We start from the raw sequence: 8,685 nt of genomic DNA on the forward strand, positions 1-8,685 counted from the left end.
GCATGAATACCAGTCCAAAATAATGCAATCACTATAATGAACTACTGAATTTTTATTAGGTTCTGACTAGTCTCCTTATTCTGAGATTTAGAAATCTCTTTAAAAATACACATTAAAAGAAAAAGCAGAGCTGACATTGAGGCAGAAAGTGGGAACTTTTCAGTTCTCCAATCAGTTGGATGAGTGGTGAGGGCTGACCTATTTGTTACTTAATTTCAGAAGGGCCGGAAGGACAAGGAAGGTGTTCCTATATACCTTAAAAATGTTATTTCAAAAAAAAATTGATATTCCTGTCACTATCTGGTAGGATTTTAATGTATTTTAGTTATATTGGAAAAGGAAAAACAGGACACATATAGCTTCAGTTATTTAAAAAAAAAAAAAAAACAAATAAACACAAACTAACAGAAAACAAAGCCCAGACTCCCCTTTCTGGGCTAGGATAATTTATCTTTCTATAAGGTAATTCCTTAAGGGCATCTTCTTTGAGTTTTTCTCTTGATTCATGACTTCTTTTCTATTACAGCTTTTTCAAGCAGGGCCAATCTGTTGAATGATTGACAGAGTTTAAACCTTTGCTAAGACATCAGGCTCAAAAGGTTCTAAAATTGTGATAGATCACAGAAAGAAGTTGTTACAAAGGAATTTAAAAATATAAGCCAATAAGCCAGATCTAAGTAAAATGTAGGTTCTCTCCAGCTATAATTTTCTGGGTTCAAGGCGATGTTTCTTCATTCTAACTTCAGAAACAGGTTTTAGTCTTCTGATACAAACTATTTTATTCCTAATTTGTATAAAAGTGGAACATACTGAGTATCCAATGATATATTTCATTTACACTGAGAAGTATAGATTTTAATTTTGTATATGCTTAATTGTATTTAAGCTTTATAAAGATATTCACTATTCTGATTAAGCATTTCTTACATTATTTATAAAGAAGGTAGCTGGCATAGATAACTGTTAGTGAGGCAAATATTTAGTCATTAAAAGTACTACATTTCCAATGATTCTAATCTGATTATTAAAATATTAAGTATAATAAAAGAAAATATAGTATAAACAAAGTTGGTATTAAAGAATGTATATTTAGATATTATATATAAATATGTTTATTAAACAAAAATACATTGCCTTACTGTGGAAAATCTGTTGTTTTAAAAAATGACAGTTAATATATAGACAATGCAATTCTATGACATATGTTATTTTTGTATCATTTATATGAAATATATATTATGAATCACTCAAGAAAAAAAGAATTCACCTTTCACTGTTCTTTAGATATGTTGAATTACCAAGAAAATTTGAAAACTTAAAAAATAACTCTTACTGTATGATTCGATTTATATAAAATGTCCACAATAGAGAAATAAAGTAGTTTAATGGTGTCCAGGGCTGAGGAAAGTAGGGAGTGGGGAGCAACTGCTAAAGGGCATGGATTTCTTCCTGGAGTGTCAAAAATGTTCTAAAATTCTATTGTGTTGGTGGTTTCACAACTCTGAACATACTAAAAACCACTGGATTATACACTTTAAAAATTAACTGTATAGTATGTGAATTACATCTACATAGAGCTGTTAAAATAGCTTTTATAACTCTAAGTATTCCTTACAAGTCACATAAGCCCCATTATCTATACCATATCAACAATAGTTGAGTCATTTAAATACGTAGAAATTTAAGTAAAGGAAGAATATCTAAATTTAATTAGTTTATTTAGAACATTGAAAGACTTTGGAATAAATTAGTTTTTGTTTACTATTTTACCTAGCCGTGTCATAAAGATATTCACAAATGTACATGGAGAAAAAAACCTTTCCAAGAAAAACGTCAACATCTACTTTTGGGAGAAGATGGCAAAAACCCAGGAAGTAGGAACAAGCTAAATAGTACCATTGTCAAATCTAAATGTCATAATTCACGTGGATTTAGGTGTAAAACATCCTGGATCTTCATCCATGAGTTAGTGGGGACACTGGGAATGTTTTGGGCTCAATTTAGATCACTAAGTTTAGTGGGTCCCCAAGGATGGTGATCAGGAAGCCAAATCACATGTTCAAGGAAGCCTAGTATACCTGGGACCATTTAGGCTGTTGGCATAAGCAAGAGGGATTGTGTTCAGGTAGTAGAATGCCTGGGGAATTGTTTTATTCTGAAAAAGAGTTTGGTTTATGCAGGGAAGTTGATATGCGGGTTGGAGGCGCAACCATAAGGTTTAGATCCTTAGAAGATGAGACTGAAAATGTTTGGGGTGATTTTTCTGTTCCCAATCAAATTAGGTGAGGTCAGGGAAATGAGGCAAGAGCACAATGATACCAATTTAGTACAGGTAAAATGAGGGAAGTAGATGTGAGGGACCACTCATTGCACAGGTGTGTTCACCTTTATTAGACCCACTGAGGGCCGCAGGCAGCAAAGGAGTTCCAGATTCTGGCTGCTCATGGTTTCTGGCCTCAAAATGTGCTAGACTAGGTTAGAGTAGCTCAAGTTTTGAACACCTCTTTTAGCAACTGGCTAGGATGGGGGAATGCAAGGACCATTTCACTATTACAATATGTTTAAGTACATCATATGTCTGGATCTCAAAGGGATTTATACACATAGGAAAAGACGAAATGGCTCTAGTTTCAAAGGACAGAGGAAATGTAGGGACAGGGATCCCTGCACACTCTTAAACATGTGAGATTTGAGTGAACAGTGATTCACATTCTAATCAGCAGATCAAAATCTTTGAAAGAGTTACTATAGTGTTTTCCAGTTTAGAATACGCAAGATTGAGGAAAGTTATCAGCTATCTCATTGCTCTGTGGGTTTATAACTATTCACTATGCAAAGTTGAGAAGCAGCAGCCCAGAGAGTTGGGCTCAGGTTCTCTGACCCGAAAGTCAGAAATGCTCTCCATTAGGTTTCCACTCAGGTCCTTGATTTTGCGAGGGAGGAAATTGAGGCTCCTTCTAACTTATGCAATGAGTCAGAGACATCTTCAAGGTTCTATTCCTATTCAGTAGAATTTCTACTGCATAATATTTTGTTTTGGAATGAAATTAATTACTACATAAATATCTCTTCTATATCACATGTATCTCATAATCAAGATTACTTTTTCTATTTCAGAAATATTCAGATGATGGCTCATTCTTTATCTTTCAAAAGGTTCTCTCCTTGAAGCTTTTACTGTAGGTTGGATAATTTATAATATTTGAGAAGGTATAATGGGAATTTAGAGAGTGAAATAAATTGCAGGCATTGAAAATCCCTGTTAAAAGTTTTTCCCCTTATACTTTGTGGTGCCTAATAGCATATACAATCACACCTTACTGCCTACTTAAAATATTTCACTAAAGACTACTTTGCAGCAAATTACACTAATGGCAAATCTTGTTGTTAAAACAAGTCATATTAAGGCATTGTAGGAGGTGATAATCTTTTTTATAGTTGATAAAGTACTTGAGCACACACCCTTGCTTTCATACTCTTAAACTTCCTAAGAAAATTGGTCTTCAAATGAATATATTTTGTTTTTCCTTAAACAGAGGGTCATTATTTTTTGAAAGTTAAAGAAACTATTTAAAATATTTGACCTTGTTGTGATGCTATCCTGTGTGACTATTCTCTGGAGCAGTAGTTGTTTGTCTCCGTCTACCTCTCCCACCTAAGTGTAGGCCATCACCCCATGGAAGGTTATGTGGACATGGACATGAGTCATTTCTTCGGTTGTGAACTAAAGACTGACAAAGATTATCACTATAGGTGAATAATGATGAAATCATATGAGCACCACTTATCTTTAAGAATAGTCAGATTAGGGGCTGGTGCCAAGGATGAATTGCACGTAGTTGAAGGCAGTGAATTATGAAGGCAGTCTGATGAAAGTAATACTGGCAACTTTGAAAATGGCTGTACAGCCATTGTTTCCCTGGGGCTTTGAAGTAACACCATCCTTGGTCTCATGGTTGAAGTGTGGTTCAGGGCCTGTGCATATTAATGGACAACGTTTAGTGGCTGTGGAGGAAGATGCAGAGTCAGAAGATGAAGAGGAGGAGAATGTGAAATTCTTAACTATATCCATAAAGTCATCTGCCCCAAGAAGTGGTAGCAAGTTTCCAAAGAGAAAAGTAAAATTTGCTGCTGATGAAGATGACGATGATGTTGAAAATGATAACGATGATTTTGAAGTTGAGAAAACTTAAGAAAATGTCCAGTGAAGAAATCTATATGAGATATTCCAGCCAAAATGCACAAAAATCAAACCAGAATGAAAAAGATTCAATACCATTAACGCCAAGATCAAAAGGGCAAGAATCCTTCAAAAAAAGCAGGAGAAAACTTAAACACTGAAAGGATCTACTTCTGTAGCAGACATTAAAGCAAAACTGTAAGAAAGTATAGAAAAAGCTCTCTTCCCAAATGGAAGCCAAGTTCATCAATTATGTGAAGAATTGCTTCTGGATGACTGACTGACTGATCAGGAGACTATTCAAGATCTCTGAATAAGGAATTCTCTTTAAGAAAATAGTTTAAACAGTTTGTTAAAAATTTTCCAACTTATTTCATTTCTGTAACAGTTGATATCTAGCTGTTCTTTTTATAATGTAGACTGAGAACTTCCCATACCATGTTTAATAAATGTAGTCCAGGCTCCATTGCCAAGAATGTCTTGCCCAAAATGCCCCTTTAATTTTTAAAAAGTTGGAATTCCACCCTTTGCCTCGATTTTTAAGTGTGCATGGAATGTTATGATAGGACATAGTAGTGGTGGTGGTCAGACATGAAAATGGTGGGGAGACAAAAATATACATGTGAAATAAGCTCAGTATTTTAACAAAAAATAAAATATTCGAATGGGAAGGAAAATTGCTACTTACGAGCACAAATTATGTTTAGGTAGGCTGTGATATCCAAACTTGAGATATTTATGAAAACCTGTGTTTCAATTTGGAGAACAAAATGGATGAAAATGAAGCTTTAAAACAAATTTGATATTAATAAAAGAATAAATGGAAACAAAAGGTCAGTGGACATTACTGGAGATAGTTTCCATGAAGTGTCTTTTCCATCAAAATTGCTGGATTTTCCTTTCCCTTACTCTTCACTTACAAGTCACCATTTTCAATGTTTTTGGAAGTCTCAGAACCCTTTATGGATTCAGAGACTAAAAGGACTGTTTTTATTTGACATTTTAATTAAATAAATTTCAGGCTAAAAATGGCATGTATACATAAGAAATTCAAATAATGGAGTAAAATGAGAATACAATGCTGAGTTCTTTTATCCTAAAACCTTAAATTATTCTTCAGAGACAAAAGTCATTAAGAGTTCTTTGTTTAACCTTCCAGAAATTATGGTAACATAGGGATTTCTATAAAAAAATTCTGTGAATATAATAATTATAGACTAATATATATAATACATACAAATAAGTATATATAATTTATATACACACACATACATATGGCTATTATATGCATGTCTTCATATACATGTATATACCAACTTTTTGTATGTTTCATTGTTTTATTTGAAACCATTTGTGAAAGCTATATCTATTAAGGAAATTAATCCCAACAATAATTTTGAATTATTTTGATTTATTCAAAACGTGGCTAGGATAATGTAGCCAAGACCTGCTATTTTTTCCTAATGTCTATTTTCTTTCTTCTAAAGTAACCACACCCTGATACTTAGATGGATATAAGACAACAGAATAAAGACTACATTTCCCAACTTACAATATATTTATGTGTGACCTTGTGAGTAAACTCTGACCTGTGAACTATTAAGAGAATTGATGCTTAATGACTCCTGCTTCGTGTGATTAGGAATGCATATATAATAGAGAACAATTTGGAGCCATGTTGGGGGTGCAGTGTGGTAGGCAGAAGTCTAGGAATGACAAATAGTTAGAAGAATCCTGACAATGTGAAACCACACCTAGACTGCTGCACCTGAACTATTGCTTGGTCTGCCCCTTGTCAGGAAGAAACAAACCTGCATAAAGTTTAGGCTTACAATATTCTGTTGTTATTGATCATAATTTACAAGTTAAGATTTTTTTAAAAGGAAGGGGAGAAATAGAAATTATTTTTAACTTTCTCTATTAGTTTTAAGGGCTTAAAAAAAAAGGTGAATGCAAAATTGTGCGTTTCAGCCTTTTTCTTTTTCTATTTTCTATTTAAAACGTGTGATCAGCATTTTTTGCCCCTTAGCGAGATTGTCTAAAAGATACTGGGAACCTTTAAAAAATGTTATAGCTGAAAAATCTTATTGAAAGTCCTCTCAGGACAGTTTGTTTTCCCTGGGTGATCCTTTTACAGTCGACATTAAAACCCAAGGCTACACCTCCACAATGACCCTCCTCAGTGTGGGGCTTGGGATCAAGGCCTTTGTACAACTATGAAAAGCTTTACACTTTAATTTCACCTTGGTAAAAAGCTCCCAAAGTATTGGTTTTCACTAAATGATATAGTCTTTCTTTTTTTCCCTCTATTCATTGTAAATATCCATATTATGTTTGTTAGTCTGTAGATCTGTATCAGAAGAGACATTATTAATCAAAAAGTGCCTAAGAAGTAATGAGCGTGTGAATTTATTCCCAGTCTTATAGGCTGGTAAAGGATTTTGAATTATGTTAGATGACACAAATGATGTTTTAGGATGAGAAATTGCCAGACTAACTCCTCTCAAAGTAAATGTCAGTTTGAATGAATGTTTTTCATTATAGCAGTCTAAGTATTTTGTGTGTGTGTTATTATTTGTTGCCAGTGTCCAAAAATTAGCATTTTATAATATGTGAATATTTCTATTTGCATTATTGCTAAGAAGAGATTTGTCCACCAGCTTTTATGATTCAAGTGGATTTAACCTAAATCCAAAATTTAATTACCAATAAGGTTGTTGTGCTGAATCATCCTTATGCATTTCAATTAGATGGGAAACACACCAACTGGAAACTATCCACTTAGAGATTAAGAAACTATAATTTTAAGATATTCCAGTGTATATAAAATCCAAATCCTCTTAGCCTTTGAATATTTTTATTTTCATATACCTATTTGGCATAATACATATTTTTCCATGTTGTCCGTCAGGATTTAGTGGCAGAAATAAAAGTACCATAATATACATCTCCAAACAAGTTCATGTTATGAACTGGTCATTTCAAAAGACTTATAATTCAGAATATCTTGAATTTTACTAAATTAATTCAAACAAAGATTTTTCTGTCTTGTCCTTTGTGTGTATTAGTTGTGTTATAAAAAAGTTAGTTTACATAAAAGGCCTCAGGTAATTATCTTGATTCTTGAAACTTTCAGGACATTATAATTCTATACCATTACAACAAATAGACATTGTGTGATAGATGCAAATACAATTTCCAAAGCTACATTTAATTGCATAATTTGTAATAGAAGCTGGGTATAGGCACTGCCTGCAGCGGGAGAAACAGTCCAGAATAATCTAATCAGCATGATCATTGAATCTTTATTAGTCTTTGGTTAGTTATTCATTAATATGTAAAGAAACCCATCTCTGTGCCTTTATCTTTCATTATTGCACCTTTATAGAGTTACTTTTGAGAAATTTAGAGAAAATGAGAAAATAAATATCTCTAAATTACTTTAAAATCTGGCTCTACATACACGTCTTGACAATTTGACTCTGCATTGAACTGTCCTCAGATTTTACTAATATATTCCTTTTACTGTGCATCCAGTGTGGTTTAACCTTAGCCTGTACCTGATATCATTGGATTTTCAAATTTTCTAGCCACAAAAACTTAGAGAAAAAGGGCAGGAGCAACACTTTCTCTTCCTCCTCCATCTTTTATACCATCTGGACAGTATTAGGATGTCTTAGTTCTAATTCTTTCAGTAGCTGAGTGTCAAATCACCTCACCTTTTTAGGCTTCAATTTTCTTATCTGTGATATGAAGGAGTTTGACAAGAAATTTTTCCGAGGTCCCTTACTACCTAAAGGGCATTCAAAGCAATGTATAGGTATAAAGTAAAATTCCTTTATTAAAATCATTTTTGAAAGTGGTTTCTAACAGTTCCTCCTTCCTTTCTTGAGAAGAATCATATGCTTGGAAACCACACATCTTTTCAGTGGTTTAATCCTTAAAGTCATCTCCCAGTTGTACTAGTTTCCTATTGTTGTTGTGCCAAATCACTACAATCTTAATGGCTTAAAACTGCATAAACTTATTATCTTATGGTTCTGGACATCAGAAATCCAAAATGGGTCTCACAGAACTAAAATCAAGGCGTTTGATCGGCTGTATAATGCCTCGGCCCTTCACTCCTTCTTGCATCTGCAAAGCTGACAGTATAACACCTTTAAACCTTCTTGCTCGCTCTCTGACACACCTGCCTCATTCTTAAAAAGTCCTTTGTGATTACATTGGTCTCACCTGGATAATGCAAGGTAATTTTTCTATTTCAAGATCTTTAATCACATCTGCAAAGTCCCCATTGCTATATAAGGTAACATAGTCAACAGTTCCCAGGGATTAGGATGTGGAACTCTTTGGGGAGCTATTGTTCTGCCTCCACACCAATGAACCCCAAGTATCTTGCTTGCCTTTGCTTTATAAAGCTACTATCACCAATTCAATATCTTGGTAAATCTTGTTCCCTTAAAGTTATCTGTTTTTCCTAACTTCTCAGTTTCTTTCTCTCCCTA

The 8,685-nt window shown here is 33.7% G+C and overlaps 1 pseudogene; it reads left to right on the forward strand.

The window, feature by feature from the left end:
- The first annotated feature begins 3,676 nt into the window (after window positions 1-3,676).
- On the forward strand, window positions 3,677-4,493 carry LOC123632209 (annotated as a pseudogene).
- Window positions 4,494-8,685: the final 4,192 nt, after the last annotated feature.

The sequence above is a fragment of the Lemur catta genome, chromosome 2, assembly GCF_020740605.2.
Source record: "Lemur catta isolate mLemCat1 chromosome 2, mLemCat1.pri, whole genome shotgun sequence".
Classification (NCBI taxonomy): Eukaryota; Metazoa; Chordata; class Mammalia; order Primates; family Lemuridae; genus Lemur; species Lemur catta.